This window comes from Mauremys reevesii, linkage group 3, assembly GCF_016161935.1.
Source record: "Mauremys reevesii isolate NIE-2019 linkage group 3, ASM1616193v1, whole genome shotgun sequence".
NCBI classification, from domain to species: Eukaryota; Metazoa; Chordata; order Testudines; family Geoemydidae; genus Mauremys; species Mauremys reevesii.
In genome coordinates, this window is record NC_052625.1 from 171,596,047 (window position 1) to 171,613,947 (window position 17,901).

The 17,901-nt window shown below is 44.3% G+C and overlaps 1 pseudogene; it reads right to left on the reverse strand.

Annotated features, from left to right (window-relative positions):
• Nucleotides 1-8,709: 8,709 nt before the first annotated feature.
• The window catches only part of LOC120401177, a 50,415-nt pseudogene continuing 41,223 nt past the window's right edge, over nt 8,710-17,901 (reverse strand).

Genomic DNA, 17,901 nt, shown 5'->3' on the forward strand with positions numbered 1-17,901 from the left:
ATCATTAACGTATCTGCCGAGTAAGGCAACCTGAGCAATGTCATCCACATCACATGTCTCATCCTCAATGGTTTGAAGTAACCCAAAAGGACCTGCTACGGACCAGATTCCAGAATCTTTAAATGTCATGTTTGCATTAAGGACACCAATGCATTCAACCATAAATATTATTCCTGGCTCTTCACTTAGACAAAAACCGTTTTTGACACTGGGAGATCTGCAAACTTGAGAAGGATTGCTGGCGCAAAAAACAATAATTCCATAAGATTGCATAGCAGTGTGTAACCTAATGTACATTGAACACTGATGGAACTGAGCACAAATAGAGAATTTGAATGAGGAAGGCCCCTCTCTTCTGAAAGATTCTATATTGGAGGACAAGCACATGCACCATTGGCAATAGCTAGAGGTAACTAGTCCCACAAAGCATTGTTGTTTTGGTAATGTGGTATTTCATGTACAGCTTTCTCTGGGTAACAGTGGACCATTTTCACTACTCTATGTTACGAGAAGTAAGTTTGTGTAACGGGGCGACGACTCAGCACTGCGGCGCCTCCTGCTGGTTGTCCAGGGAATTAGCTTGCCAGTCTCTGGCGCGCCCTCTGCATGTTGGTGTCTTGCTTGCCGCTGGCCCTGGTGTCCCTCCTGGGCCCCGGTGCCCTTTCTCTCGGGGTTCTGCCCCCTGCAGTACCTCCCAGTCTCACTGGGTCTCCCCTCCCGGGGGATCCCCTATCCCCACCTAGCCTCAGTCTTGGGCTACTGCCAGTCACCATCTAGCCCTCTGCTCACTGGGGCGGACTGCAGTATAATTTCCACTCATCATTGGCAAGGAGGGTTTGGACCTGCTGCCTCAGCCTACTCTTAGGATGCCCCTCTCAACCTCTGTACCTTCTTGGCCTTTAACAAGGCCTGCAGCTTGGGGCTTTTCCAGGCCAGAGCTCCCCAGCTCCTCTGGCCTTTCCCCAGCTCTGCTCCACTTTAGGTACCCTGCTCAGCTCCCAGCAGCCAGGCCCATCCCTCTCAACAGCCAGAGAGAGAGTGTCTTTTGGCTTCTAGCCCCAGCCCTATTATAAGGGCCAACTGGGCCCTCATTCAGCCAGCAACAGCTGTAGTCAGCTACCCACTCAGTTTCCCCAGCTGTTCTTAATCTCTCTTACCCTGCTGCAGCCCTCTCTAGGGCTGCTTTTACCCTTCCAGGGGCAGAGTGGAGTGATCACCCCGCTACAGTTTGGTACCTATGACTCTGCCCACATTATTTTCAGTTTCCAAGATCCAAATCAGGTCACATCCTGAACACTATAGACCATTACAGGGACCGTATTGTTCGCTCAATTTATATTGTGGGTAGCTTCCTAGGATGTTAAAGACTTTGGAGTAGCCCACCCGATTGTTGCATTTCCTATCAGCTCAATGTTACAAAAATAATGTTAATTAGGTTTTACATAAACTGTAGTATTTACATATATTACAAAGACAAACATCCAGAGCATTCGATCGATGAAGTTTTCCTGCAGGTAAACAGAAATAAAAAGAGAAATAGCATTTGTTAAGTACCTGAGACATATGGCTCAGCTCCCTTCTATGATTTCAGCTGGCTAGAGTGAAACTATTTCACGTCTTTTCTTTTTGTCAGGGGTTTCTATTTGATATACATTGGCTACGTCTATACTACCTGCCCGGGTCGGTGGGTGGAGTTCGATATATCGCGTCTCATCTAGATGCGATATATCGAACTCCGAACACGCTCCCATCGACTCCGGAACTCCACCACCATGAACGGCGGTGGCGGAGTTGACGGGGGAGCCGCGGACTTCGATCCCGCGGCGTCTGGACGGGTGAGTAGTTCGAACTAAGGTAGTTCGAGTTCAGCTACGTGAATAGCTTACCTTAGTTCGACCTCCCCTCCCCCCAGTGTAGACCAGGCCATTGGGGCTGGCCTTGTTAACAATTGTAGCTGGGCCTACCTACCTAGGACTCAAAGCATGACCCTTGTCAGAGTAGTATTTGTAGAGGCCCTCATCACCTACGTCCCACTCAGCAACCTTTACATGCTCGAGTTTCCTATCCATCACTTCAATGTTAGATTTCAGTTGGGCAGCTACTTGTTGTATACCACTGATATTATATAGTATTTGAGTCATATAGGTGTCTGTTTTAAGCCTAGGTTGATAGTTATCTGGGGGCTGTCCCCGTGCCCACCAGTGTTCAGGGGTTCTCATGGGTCGTCCCATCATGGCTTCAAATGGGGTAAAGCCGTGAGACGCTATCATTGACCTGATAGCCATGAGCATGAGGGGAAGCCTCACATCTCAGTCTTTTCCCTGGAGTGAGATGACCTTCCTTAATGCAGATTCGAGAGTTCTGTTAGTTCTTTCGACTGAACCAGATCTTTGAGGATGGCCTGCTTGATTCCTAAAGCCTGGTACAGTGCTTGAATAATTTCGCTGATGAAATGCGGACCTCGGTCCGAGTCCATTTCGAGAGGCAGTTCGAACCTGAAGACGGTCTCTTCCAGGAGAACCTTAGTGGTTGTTTTTGCTGTGCAATTTTTAGTTGGGTAAGCTTCCACCCATTTAGTGAAAATATCAATGATCACTAGGCAATATTTGTGGCCTCTGCCAGTGCAGGGGAGAGGGCCAATATAGTCAATTTGGATTCTACACCAGGGGTAGGCAACTTATGGCACACGTGCCGAAGGCGGCACGCGAGCTGATTTTCAGTGGCACTCACACTGCCCGGGTCCTGGCCACCGGTCTGTGGGGCTCTGCATTTTAATTTAATTTTAAATGAAGTTTCTTAAACATTTTAAAAACCTTATTTACTTTACATACAACAATAGTTTAGTTGTATATTACAGACTTATAGAAAGAGATCTTCTAAAAACATTAAAATGTATTACCGGCACACAAAAGCTTAAATTAGAGTGAATAAATGAGGACTCGGCACACCACTTCTGAAAGGTTGCCGACCCCTGTTCTACACCAAGGACCTTCTGCGAGATGGTGCTGCAGGGGTCATTTAGCAATTCTTGGTGTTGTGTTGTTTTCCACACATTTTAAACAGGATTGAATGTGCAAGGTTATGTCCTTCCACATTTCTGTCCACCAAGCCACAGGTGTTATGCGTGCCATAGTCTTTTCGGGACAAAAATGGCCTTGCTGGTGGGCCAAATTGACTAACTCCTTTCTTAAACAACTGGGCATTACCAGCACTGGAAGAGCATTGCTATTATTTTTCCTGAGAGCTAGGATAAGCCCATGCTTATCTAGGTAGACAGAAGAACCTTTACAGTCCTTCTTTTCCAGCAGGCTTTTGATTTGCTGGTCTTGCTGCTGAAGTTGCTTGTAGTCAAACTGACTGTTCACATCAGGATTTGATGGCTGGATCTTGGAAATAGGTGGCGATGCGTGTATCCAGAGATGATCTTCGTTGAGAAGTGCAGCTTCCTTTGCTAGAAGGTCCACTTGATGATTCAGCTTTGACACTTCTATGTGGTCCTTGCTGTGTGCTTTTACTTTACACAGGTAAGTTTCTCCTGACTTGCTGGATGCCAGATCCCAGGCATGCTGAAGGTAATTAGCATACTGTATGGGTTTTCCATCCACCGAGTGAATCTGATGCTGAATCCACACAGGCATCCAGTCACTTAGGGCTTGGATCACCCAATCTGAATCAGAGCAGATGCAAATGTCTTCTTCCTGATTTTCTTCATATAAGATGGCCACAACTGCCACTATCTTGGCAGTCTGAGCTGAATATGGCCTGACCGTGCCTTGTAGTATCCTTTTCGAGATTGGCTGTAGAGCAGCATAGCCGGCGTGGGTTTGGCCATCCTGGTGTAACAACTACCTTCTTCTTTAAGTGCTGTCTGTGGGTGCTCCACTTTAGGTGTTCGTGCGCCCCTGCACTCGTAGTTGGAGACTTTTAGTAGCCGTGCCCGGTTGGGTCGCACTGCTGCAGGCAGTTAACCGACACTGTGTGACCAGCCCCCACTCAGTTCCTTCTCTACCATCCTTGGCTACGAGTCGGAGCAATCAGCAGCGCCTCTCTACTTTATAGTTAATTAGTTACAGTCAGTTACTCAGTTTCCTTATTAGCATCTACTTAGCTTGTTCCCCTTTCCTTTTCTCCTTGGTTTAAAAAAACAAAAACCAAAAACCCCCTCACGGCCAGGAACTTCAGAAAAAGAGTCGTTTTGAGGGCAAAAGCCCCCCCACTCCCCAACAGGAATGCCTGGTTTCCCCGGTTCTCAGTGCCTTGCCTCCAGGCTCAGAGTGCCTGTCCCTGATAGCCACACTCCGTGTGTTTGCTGCCAGTATGTTAGTGCCTCCGACACAGGCAATAACAAAGTGTTGCATTGCCTCAGGCTCACAGAAAGGCAGGAAGAACTTCTTGGGCTATACTGGGGGTTCTCTGCCTTATGCTGGGAACTTCTCGGGTTAGCGCGAGAACTTTTGGGGTACTCCTTTTCTTTGTCGGTGATTACAGACACCTGTTTCTTAAGGGCAACAAGGAAGGCTTCCCTCTGGAGCTCATACGCCATCCTTACTTTTTCCTCCAGCTCTCCTAGGGGAATGTTAGCTGGGTCTAGGGATCCCAGGGCAATTTGCATGGTCAATGTTAGACCTTGAAATGCTGCCTCCACAAACTAAGGGGTGTTGCATGTCTCTGCACCTGCCAGCCAGCGTAGCAGATTTTTGCGACTTAGATACTTTTTGAGGTGTTCTCTGGCCCATTGACATTCAGAGTAATAATGTCCTATTTTATTTTGGCTGGGATAGTAGAATTTTAACAGACTCTCGTCTAGTTTCAGGCAAGAGGAGACATCAGCTACCTGCAAGTGCGTTGGTAGGGCCCCAAAGTCTTCCCCAGTCATACAGAGATGCTGCATCTTCCTTGATAACATGAGGGTGGGCACAGACTTAGCTAACCAGTCCAGCGCTGTCTCTCTGGTTAAAGGGCCCAGGGCTTTACCCATTGCGTGGGCCTGATCGGGGCTGTACACCTTCAGTTCCTGCCTGGTTTCTACTGGTCAGGCGAAACTGGGACCAAAGCTGACCACAGTAGTGGTCACTGGGGCCTTAGGAAGACTCTTCCCTTCCTTGCATGCTTCTTGTGGGGGAGCAGTTGGCAGTAGCATTGGTTTGGCTGTCTTGAGGGGAGCGCTAATATACTCCTCCTCTGATGCTGAAGAGCTGCTGTTGTGATTACTGCAAGAGGATTCCCCTCTGCAGTCGGGGACCTTGCTGACAGTTCTCAGGATGCCCCCAGTTTTTTTTTTTGAGCTTCTTTTTCAGCCTCCTCATCTCATGCTGACACTCTGTGTGGTCAGTGGGTTTACTTTCCTGGAGCTCAGTTCTTTAAGAAGCTCCCTAATAGCTGCCTGGGATTCTACTTGTTGGGTCTGATGGGAGAGAGCATCCTTCTCCCTTTTTACTAGTGAGGTGGTTAGATCTTGGATCTGGAGCTCCAGACGCCCCAGCTGGGACACGTTGGTGGTGTTCTGTGCCTCCAGCCGTTCTAATTTGTACCCCAATTTTTCTATCTCCTGATCCTGTGCTCGCAGTTGGGATTGGAGGTCACTGATCTTGGCAGCCTGTGTCTCTCCGCTCTTATGGAGCTCAACACTGGCTAAGTACAATTCATAGATCAGGGCTCTTTTATTTACTTTTTGGGAAGGCTTTGGTTTGTCATTGGCCATAGCCTCCCACCTATAACATGCTGAATGCTTCCCGCTCCTTAATAAACCCTTCAGACCATGGGTTTTTGCCCTTTCCAAAATAATGGACACTGAAAAAGAAAGATTTTTTATTCTGTTCCTCTTCCCATTTGGTTGTCCCTAAGGTTTGCATACTACTCATAGTTAACCTGAGTTGTTCAAGTTACCAGGATCTTAAAGCTTATGACAGCTTATTGCTGTTACTGCTGCTCGGTACCGCAGTTCAGCACTCCACAGCCCCTCGTTGGTGTGTTAGGGGTACATGGTCCCCTGGGACAGTGTCCGATGCTCTCCCTCTCCCAATGTGGGAGAGTCAGATCTCTCCGGAGCCTCAATGGGAGATGTCCCGCTCTCCGTAGGCCTACTTCCTTTCCTGACCGCGGTGTGTTGCCGGGGCCTTGCTGGATGGTGATCCAGCTGCTCAATTCAAAATGACCGTAGCCAAGCAGGACACAACCATGCTCCTTGTGGCCGGCACAGAGACCGTCCGCTGTGGGAATCAACAGCCCATGCCGCTGGCGTTTCCACCCACTCGCTGGTCTCTGCTCCGAATATGCTGCGGAGCCAGCAACCTCACCCCACAACCAATGGGTGTCACACTTACAGCCGTGCCTAAATAATAATGAAATTAAAAAAAGGAGGGGGGATTACAAACCAATTGGGAGTCCTGCTGCGATCGCCAGAACTGTTGACTGAAACAGGAGGCCAGGATTCTCGGTCTCAGGTTTGCCTCCCGTCCCGTATCTATGACCGGGGGTTTGTGCTTTCAGATAGGACTCAGACAGGATAAAGGTACAACAAGATTTATTGATGGGGTGGAAAGTACTCCTCAGGTAACAAGGTGAGACGGCAGGCTGTATCAATAGGGATCTATATATGAGGATCAAAATGACAATGACACTACCATTTCCAGCAGCTTGATTTGGTGGTGTCTTCTCCCCTTCAGGGACTCTGGGAAAAACTCACACCTGGTTAATCAATAATCAGAAGGAAGCCTCTTGTTTGACCATTGGAACTGCTTGCTTAACAAGTTTTCTTTAAGGGAGATGTCTTATTATAAATAAGGGGGAAAAGTTTGAGGTAGAGAGACTCTTCAGGACTGGACTTTCCCTCTGAATGCTCTTGTGTTCCCCACCACTTGAGAGCCACACTCAGCTTCGGTAATTATTGAGGGTTGGGGTTCTTTTACTAACCTGTTGCAGACATGTGTAAGTGCTTGAGACTAAGTAAAGTTTAGCTTTAAGTGAAAGCACTCTTGTGTTGTCCTGTTTGTGCCAGTCATCTATCGGTCGGATGGCCGTGTCTACCCTGATTTATTTCCTGACACCACCTTGCATAGAGTAAAGGTTACCAAGAGCTTTGGGTTGAAAGAACCCTGGGTAACACTCTGTCTTTCTGTATCTTACTATATTTTTACTCTTTTCTATCAAATATACATTATTAGAATTACTATAAATATTATTTCTTCAACTTATTCTATAAAGTCTCCTTTCCACCTTTTTATTTCAGATGACTGGAACCATTTTAATACTCTTCCCTTTCCTTGGTGAATGTCTAATGGATATACTATAGGGCTACCTTTTTTATAATTCTTACTAGTACCGTCCATATTGGGCTAAGCACATGAACCTTTCTTTAATATACCTGTATGTGATGATATCACCTATTTGTCATTCCTGTGGATGTAAGTTTGGTCCCATTTTCTTATCCATCTGTTTAATGTTTGCTTTGAGTGCTACTGCTACCTGTTTGTGTGTGTCCGTAATAGATTTTAACAATTGTTGTATCCATTGGTCTGTTAGTATTCTGGGTTTAATTCATCCAGGGGTATTCCAACTACCCACCATTGTTCAGGCAGTTGCATGTCCCTTCCAGTCATAGCCTTAAATGGGGTTTCTTCGTGGGCAGCTACTATTCCTCTAATGGCCATTAATATTAATGGAAGCTTTGGATCTCAATCTTTACCCAGCTGGTTTACTGCCTTTCTTAGGGCTATTTTTATTGTTCTATTTGTTCTTTCCACTTGTACTGAGTTTTGGGGATGTTCTGCTATACATGTAGTCATTGTTTAATACCAAAGGCTTGGCAAAGTCCCTTCATAATTTCTCTTATAAGGTGTGGTCCTTGATCTGAATTAGATACCCCATCTAATGATTACCTGATCTACCAAGACTCGAGCTGTGGTTAAGGCTGTGTTATTCCTTGTGGAAATTGCTTCCACCCATTTTGTAAAAGGATCCACCATTACCAGGCAATATTGGTTTTCTCTGGCAGTTTTTGCAATTGGACCAATATAGTCAATCTGTAACCTGGCCCATGGTCCTTCTGTTCTTTGATATCCCAATGATCCTTTCACTATTTTCATATCTGCATTGTTAGCAGCACAAGGTAAGTAATTGTTTACATATTGTTCTACATCTATTCTTATGCTTGGCCACCATCCTGGTACTTGTAGCCTGCTAAGAGTTTTATATATGCCGAAATGCCCAGCAGTATTATGAGTTAAGACTATCATCTCTGTTCTTATTTCAGTTAGAATGACGCATACAGATATATTATCTTCTGCCTTTGTAGCTAACACTAATCCTGTTCCATTTTGTCAAATTTTCCATCTCTGATATTTTTATTTTGATATTAATTTCCTTATTTCAGGATCCCTTCTTTGCAGACCTACCAAGTCAATTTATTCGATCGTTTCCCCTTCTGATTTTGCTATTGGGTCAAATCAGTGGCGGATTAATGATTTTGCCGCCCCTGGCCCTGAAATAATTGATGCCCCCGGCGGCTGGCCCCATATGAACTTCTTTTAGCATTTTTAGTTTTAGTCTGTATAGCGCGATTTCGGTTATAGTGCGGGACCGCGCATGGATCCAAAACGCCGCGTTCAAGCGGGAGTCCGGTTTTATATCAAATATTTATTTTTTATTTTATGTAGATACAATGAAAGAAATAAAAGTATTTGAGTAGTAAGCAATTACATTTGTTTACGCCTACACCTTTGAGCAACAAACATTAATTAATACTGTATAATCCAGAGAAGTTGTTAGATCCTTTTCAATTGTCAGGAGAGAAAGGGAGTTTAATTTTTCTTCACTGAGATTAGCCCTCAAATAGTTTTTCACCCTTTTTAATGCCGAAAATGATCGTTCCGCTGAACAGTTTGTAGCAGGTGTGCAAACGAACATTGAGAAGGCAATATCAAGATTTGGATATACTGAATGAATATTTCGATTTTGAAGAAGGCTGCAATATTTTAGAATTGACTTCTTTTCATTTTCAGGAATTTCAACACCTTCCAAATATGATCGAAAATGTAGACACTCATTCACGAATGATTCTTCTAAATCTCCTTGGTAGCATAGCTGTAATTTTTTAGCATGAACTGTTATATCTGCTGTAACAAAGTATTGGTAATGTTAGAGAGAAACTGAAATCTGCCATAAATTTCTTGATATGCATTACTTCTGCATTTCAATTCAGAACATACAAGGTGTAGTATTGTTAAAAAGGTATCTACTTTAAATTTATCTCTACCACACATTTCCACTTCAACTTTGCGTGTCTCCTCAGCTTGCAGTTTACGCTTTGTTTTTTGCTTTGTGTCAAATTCATAGTCTTCAATTTCAGATTTTTCTTTGGCTTTCTCTTCGTACATATCAAACAAGTCCTGTATAGAGTTAATGTATCCTATTAGTGAGTTGTAGAGTTCTACAACTGTCTGTATATCAATATAAATATTTTGCAGTTTTTGGCTAGTTATATGAAATCTTTCCAAGAGTGAGCTCCAAAATACAGCCATAAAAGCTGCCTCAAGTCGATCAAGTTTTCGCTGCAGGCCTGCAGCTTCATTACGTGTAACAGGTTTCTCAGTAGTATCTTCCTTTATTGTATTTAAGGCTTTAATTATAGCATTCCAGTTTTCACTCAAATTATGACAAGCTTCCTCTCGAGATGACCAGCGAGTCTCAGGAAGTCTTTTTATTACTTTACTGCCTGGCTTCAAATTAGATAGTAAAATCTCCCACCGGTCAGTAGAGGCAGAAAAAAATGAATAAAGATGTTGGACAGTTGAGAAAAATGAACATGCTTCTTGACAACTTTCTGCTGCACATACTCCAACCAGATTTAAAGAATGCACAGAGCAAAGCACATACACAGCATAAGGATTTATATTCTTAATTCTTGCTTGCAACCCGCTATATACACCAGACATGTTAGTGGCATTGTCGTACGACTGGCCACGGCAGTTTGTGATATCTAATCCATAACGATTCAAAGTTGAAAGTACAGCATCAGCTAACTGTTCTGATTTGTGGCCAGTATTTGGTAAAAAACAAACAAACTTCTCTACTGGTATGCCATCATCGTTTACATATCTCAGTATAAAAGCCAATTGATCAACATGAGATATGTCGGGAGTTGAGTCAACACTTACTGAGAAATATTTGGCTTCTTTTACTTCTTTAATAATATTTGAGATCACATTTGAAGCCATCAATGTTATAAATTCATTACATGTATAGGATGAAAGATAAGATATGTTACCTCAACCTTCATTTCCATACCGTGCAATGTGACTTGCTAAAAATGGGTTGAATTCTGCGACAAGCTCAAGGGCCATCATGTAATTGCCATTATAAGGTGATCCAAATTTTTCCACTGTGACAAAGTTCCTCCTCTACCTTGGTGGGTCCTGCGCTTATTGGCAGATTTGCTTACCTCAGTGCTCTTCCCCACAGTCTGGGTCAACTTCTCCTGTGTCTCAGGAGTTGGGAGGTTTGGGGGGAACCCAGGCCCACCCTCTACTCCGGGTTCCAGCCCAGGGCTCTGTGGATTGCAGCTGTCTATAGTGCCTCCTGTAACAGATGCATGACAGGTACAACTCCCTGGGCTACTTCCCCATGGCCTCCTCCAAACACCTTCTTTATCCTCACCACAGGACCTTCCTCCTGGTGTCTGATAACACTTGTACTCCTCAGTCCTCCAGCAGCACACCCTCTCACTCTCAGCTTCTTGCGCCTCTTGCTCCCAGCTCCTCACACGCACTTCCTCTCCTCTGGCTCCCTCTGGCCTGACTGGAGTGAGCTCCTTTTTAAACCCAGGTGCCCTTATTAGCCTGCCTTGATTGGCTGCAGGTGTCCTAATCAGCCTGTCTGCCTTAATTGGTTCTAGCAGGTTCTTGATTACTCTAGTGCAGCCCCTGCCCTGGTCACTCAGGGAACAGAAAACTACTCATCCAGTGACCAGTATATTTGCCCTCTACCAGACGCCTGTACCCCACTGGTTTGGGTCTGTCACACCACCTTACCTCTAAATGCAAGTCCTCTGCTTGAAAGTTTCTTTTACCACTGCTACAATCCTCTTCAACACATTTCTCCAATACATAATGTCGTCTTCCATTTGAAATTTTAAATTCATATCAATTCTTCTGGATATCTCGCCTCTCCTCACCATTGTCAGTACACACGTTTTATGTTCAGTCAAATTTTCATGTTCACATAGTCGAACTGATATGTTTTTCCAGTCATGGTATCTACTCGTTGCCAGACTAGAGATCCCTCCGAATAATCGACATGAGGCACAAAACACGTCTCCTTTGCTCTCCGAATATACAAGATATTGCCGTGGCTTTACTTCACCATTTAAAAGATGTCGTTCAAACACATTTTGTGTTAGAACAAGCATTTTATCAGTATATTGTCTTTTTGAGTTAGTAAAATCACTATTGATATTTTGTTTAATACCATGTGTTGATAAATACTCAATTGTAGCATCATTCAATATCCATTGGGCCGGGTCGTCACTTATGGTAGATATTCCAATGTCAGATTGAATTTCTGATTGATGTGATTTGCAAATCTCTGCAGTATTGTCAAAGATATCCAGAGCAACATGATTCCTGGTAGTCTCTGATACGCTAGTATTTGGAACATTTTCGTCAACACTAACCACAGCCGGAATTTCTTCATTACTTTTAATATGTACTTTATACACATCAATATTTTCAATATCAACACCAATATTTTCACTTTTTACTTCAATACTTCTTTCAACTTTTTTTTCTGTCTCACTGGCAGCACTAACTGATACAACAAAGGAATCAATTTTGTGCATTTTTGCTATCATTTCATTTTCCCTTTCTTTCTTCTGTATAGCATTTTTTTTTAACTGAGCACCACTTAATTTCTTCCTTCCGGTCATATTGTTAATTAACACTTAGGATTGTTGCAACTCCAGTCCCGAATATGTTGTTTACTAAATGGTGTCTCCATCGCGCCGTCATTGGCGGTTTCAATACGCACTATCATGATTGGTAGAATCGCGGCGCGCGATGCCGCGATTACAAAAATGCTGGGCTGCTATTTTAAATTTGCCGCCCCTGCAAATTTGCCACCCTAGGCCTAGGCCTTGTTGGCCTAGGCGATAATACGCCGCTGGGTCAAATTAGGATTGTGGCTGTCATGAGACATTTTAATTGTAGCATATCAGTTGTAAAGTTTACCCTCTTCATAATAACTGGATCTAGCCACAAACCAAATTACATCTACTTTTTTTATTGTTTTCCCTAATATTGCTCCACTTCAGAACAATATAGGTCCTTCTAAAGGGATTTTTGCTAGAGGACACTCATGTTCTTCAGTTATAAGGCCACTGAGATTGGAGACTCAACTGGAACTTTTTTCATGCTTATATTTTTGTTTAATAATGCTAACATCCATTTGGCTAGTCGAGGGCTAGATATATGGCCATCATTGATTTTTCCTGTTAGCATGGACTTCGCTGGTGAGTGAGATGTTTTAAGGAGCATTGGGGATAATCCCACCAGATATTCCTAGTGTTGCAGAGCCCAGACCAATGCCAACACCTCTTGTTCACAGGGAGTGAATCTTTGTTCTACTTCATTTAGAATTTTGGAAGCATATGCCATTGGCCAAAGACCTGTGCTATGATCTTGACTAAGTACTGCACTCATTCCAATACTAGTAGTGGCCAATTGGAGCACAAAAGCTTGTTCTATTTTTGGATAAACTAGGGCTGGAAACTGTGCTAAGGCTTGCTTTAACTGTGTTAAATCTTTCTGCTGTTTCAATCCCCATTCCCAATTATTACCTTTCTTTAGTAATTTTATACATTAGAGCATCTTTTTCTGCATAATCTTCAATAAAATCTCTAGAAAAGTTGGTTATTCCTAGAAAAGACCTTAAAGTAGATATATCCATCGAGACTGGTACGAAAGCTTATGCCCAAATAAATGTGTTAGTCTCTAAGGTGCCACAAGGACTCCTCGTTGTTTTTGCTGATACAGACTAACACGGCTACCACTCTGAAAGTAGTGTCTATGTAATTCTACCCTTTGCCTATCTGGTGACCTTTCTTCTTTTCCTAATATTACTCCTAAATAATTTACTTGCTTTTGGCATATTTGAGCTTTTCCTGGACTAACTTTTATCTTTTGCAAAACCTGATCTAATATTTCTATATTTTCTTCCCTAGTTTTTGTACTAATGAGAATGTCTTCCACATATGAAATAATATTATCCTTGCTGGGTATTCCATCCCACATTTTGATCACAGGAATATGACAAATAGATGGGCTATTATGGAAACCTCGTAGAGTTCTACTGAATACATACTGCTGTCCCTGGAACATGAATGCAAATGTGTACCAAGAATTTTGGTGCAAAGATATGGCAAAGAAAAGCATTTGCCAAGTCCAGGGCTGGGAACCACTGAGATCCTCCTGCTATAGAGGCTATTACCTCTAGATATTTAGCTACTACTAGAGCAGTCATTGGGATTACTTTGTTGAGTGGCCTGAAATCAATGGTTAACCCCCAGGTCTTACCATCTGCTTTCAGCATAGACCAGATAGTTGCATTATTTACACTTTGTTGCTCCATGATAACTCCTTGATCTAAAAGTCCCCAAATAGTTTTTATTAGACTAGATTCTGCTTCTTTGGGGTATTTATATTTTTGGGGGGGATTAGGTCCAGTGATCAGAACTTCTTCCCCTATTTTCCCACATTCTGTCTTGTTCATAGCCCAGACTTCCTTACACTTTCATGCAATCTTTAACATTTCTGTTGGCCAATTGGACCACTTGATTTTTCCGGCAGCCAATGTCTACCTTATTTCAGTGGTGATTGGCTGTTCTAAGGGGTCTGCTTTATCTGGGGGCATTTACCAGAACACCATTTACTAAATGTTCCATAATTTGGACTTTTCTCAGTGTCTACTCCTATTATATCATTGCCATCTAGGTTCATTAAGTCGGATTGTCCTATTGCTTCTTTTGTTCCTAACTCAAACTGAATTGGAGTGCTAAATGGCACTTTGCTCTCTGCATCATTAAATCCTTGCAATCTTTTTATTTCTACTGGGGGTCCAAATAAACTTTTTTCCTAGTGCTAATTAAAGAAAAATTGGCACCTGTGTCTACTAGCATATCTTGTCCAAATGCTTTCTTGTTAAATAGGGCCCCCCGCACTTGACTGTCAGTATCTCTATCCAGGGTGCTGCAATCTTTATACAGGATCAAAGCAGGTAAAAATCTCTTGTAACACTTCTGGATGAAATTCTGGTAAAAGATGTTTGTGGTGTTCTTCATGAGTTATAAGGCCATAAGGGACAGAGGAAAATTAGGACCTTTTCCACGGTCACATTTTTATTTAACAGGGCTAACGTCCATTTGGATAATTTAGGACTTGATACGTGTCCGTCATTGATTTTACCTATTAATACATATTTTACTGCTGAATGGGATGATTTTAGGAGCACTGGAAATACTACTAGATATTCTCAATGTTGCAGAGCGCAAACTAATGCCAAAATCTCCTTTTCACAAGGAGTAAATCCTTGTTCTATTAATCCAGGGGTCCCCAACACGGTGCCCGCGGGCGCCATGGCGCCTGCGGGGGCATCTAAATGCGCCCACGTCCTGGCCAGCAGTGGAGCATATGCCGAAATGCTGCCGAATTTCTGCGGCATTTCGGCAGTGACACCTCTCGATGACGTCACTTGCTGCCAACAGGCAGGCGACGTCATCGAGAGGCATTGCCGCCGAAATGCCGCAAAAATTCGGGGGCGACACGTCTCGATGACGCCGCTTTTCAACAGCAAGCGTCATCATCGAGAGGCATCACCCCCGAATTTCTGTGGCATTTCGGTGGCGACACCTCTCGATGACGTCGCCTGTTGGCGGCAAGTGACGTCATCGAGAGGCGTTGCCGCCGAAATGCTGTAGAAATTCGGCGGCATTTCGGCAGATGCTCCACCGCCGCCAAAGTCCTTCGTCTGGCACCCGCCAGATGGAAAGGTTGGGGACCACTGTACTACTCTTTAGGATTTTGGAAGCATATGCTAGTGGTCAAAGACTTGGGCCATAGTCTTGACTGAGAACTGCACTCGTTCCAGTATTGACAGTAGCTAACTGAAGCACAAAAGTTCCATCCTACTTTTGGATAGGCTAAGTGTGGGGCCTGTGCTAATGCTTGCTTAAGTTAAGTTAGAACTTTCTCCTGTTCTGGTCCCGATACCCACATGTTACCTTTTTTCAGTAGTTTATATAGTATAGCAGCTTTTTTTCTGCATGATTCTCTATAAAGTGCCTCAAGAAATTAGTGATTCCTAGAAAAGACCTTTAAGTCGATATATCTACGGTGGCTGGCAGTGTTTGGACTAATTCCACTCTGCTTGTCTGGTGACCATCCTTCTTGTCCTAATATTACTCCCAAATAATTTAATTGTTGTTGGTATATTTGAGCCTCAAGGCATGGCACCTCACAAGAACCAGCCTCAGTTTCCCTACTTTGCATGTTGGGGAAGGGGGAAAGGTAGGCGGGAAGGATATGAAAGGGATGTAACCTGACTGAACTATTTCCAGGACCCAGCGGTCCTGGGTGACCTGTTGCCAGACATGGTGGAAAACCTGGGGGCAGTGGCCAAATGGCAAATAGGCGGCGGAGTCAAGGGGTGGTTGTGAAGACCTCAACCAGCACTTAAGAATTGGTGTTTGTTTCCCGATGGGTGGGAGGTAGCTGGTTGCACATGGTTTTGTCTGCGCCTAGGAGGTCTGTTGCAGTTTCTCCCAATATCATACAATGTGGGCTGGGACCAGTGATATTGTTGTGCGTGGGGCCTCTGATAAGGTTGATACCGTTGTCTCCTGGGGAGGGACGGGTATATGCTCAGTGTGCACAGGGTGGCCCTAGAGTCTTTCATAGTGTAAAGGACTTTGTCAGATTTTTTAGAAAAAAGTTTATCTTTGTCAAAGGGAAGGTCTTCGACTTTGGTCTTCAGATCTTTGGGGATACCGGATGCAGACAGCCAGGAAGACCGGCGCATCACCACTGCAGTTGCAATAGTGTGGGCTGCCATGTTCACCGATGCTTGTAGTGCCATCCTGGACACCAATTGACCTTCAACAAAGACTGACTTAAAGTCTGTTTTCCTGTTGTCCGGGATATGGGAGGCAAAATCAAAGAGCCTGTTGTAGTTATCGTAGTCATAGCTTGTGAGGAGGGCAGAATAATTTGTAGAATGGAGAAGGTATAAACCTTATGGCCCAGGAGGTCAAGGCGTTTGAGGTCTTTGTCCTGCGGAGTGGGACGGTATTGTGGCTATATTGTTCTCTGTGTTGCTGCATCCACCACAAGAGAGTTGGGTTGTGGGTGGGAATATAAGAAATCTACGTCCTTAGCGGAAACATAATATTTACGTTCAGACCTCTTGCATGTTGGTGGGATGGAGGCAGGGGTCTGCCAGAGGATATCAGCTGGTTCTAGGAGGGCTTCGTTTATGGGTAGCGTGATCTTTGAGGGCGCAGAGGGTTGGAGGATTTTAAGGAGTCTGTTGTGTCTCCTGGACTTCCTCCAAAGGAATGTCCTGGCTAAGAGCCACCCTCTTGAAAAGTTCCTGGAATTGCTTAAAGTCGTCCACATTTTGTGGTGGTGGAGGCATGAGGGCTTCATCTGTGGCTGATGGAGAGGCAGGAGCTGATAAATCCAGGGAGGGTTCATAGCCCACATCTTCAAGAGGGGGTTCAGGAGCTTTTCAGAGACCCCTCTCATGAGCACCTACTTCTCATAGAAGTGTCTTGTCTTCTACGGCTAGGTGCAGTGGAACCCGTACCAATGCAACATCAGGGAAAAGGGTTCTACTCCTACTACTTTCTTACCCAAAAGAAAGGCAGGGGATGGAGACCTATACTAGACCTACGCCGACTAAACAAATTTTTACATGTACAGAAATTCAAGATGGTCCCATTGGGCACAATAAATACCTGTGCTGGAACAAGGGGACTGGTTCACAGCCCTCGAACAGTAAGATGCCTATTTCCACATATCCATTCATCCAGCACACAGACACTTCCTGCGATTCACACTCGGGCATGACCACTTTCAATACAGAGTACTTCCATTCGGACTCTCCACAGCACCAAGAGTATTCTCCAAGAGTCTATCTGTAGTCATGGCCCACCTCTGCAAACATAGGATTATACTTTTCCCCTACTTAGACGACTGTCTTATCAATGGCGGATCATATGACAAAACATTCAAAGTGACACCTTTTACCATCTCCCTCTTCCACAGTCTAGGCCTGCAAATAAACTTCCAAAAATCTACCTTGATACCTGCACAGCAGATAGAGTTCATCGGAACTCACCTGGACTCAATTCGGACGAAAGCCTTGCTCCCATACCACCGATTCCTCATTATTACCCATGTCATACGCGCATGCTCCATTTGCCCTAGAACACAGGCACGGACCTGTCTACAGCTTCTTGGCCACATGGCAGCCACCACCTTCATGGTCAAATATGCCAGGCTGCACATGAGATGCAGGGTTGGCTCCAACTACAAACCCAGCAGACACAGATTCTGCATGACGCTAACTCCTCCAGTGAATGTATTGGCCTCCCTACAATGGTGGACAAAACCAGAGAACCTATGCACAGGTGTCCCCTTCCATCCATACTCCCCAGTTCTCATGCTCACCACAGACGCTTCCCTGATAGGTTGGGTAGCGCACCTAGGGGACCACATGGCACAGGGCCACCGGTCCCTATCAGAGACGCATCTGCACATAAATCTTCTAGATCTCAGAACAGTCAGGTACGCCTGCCTTCACTTTCTCCCCATCATAAAGAACAAATCCATTTGGATCCTGATGGACAATATA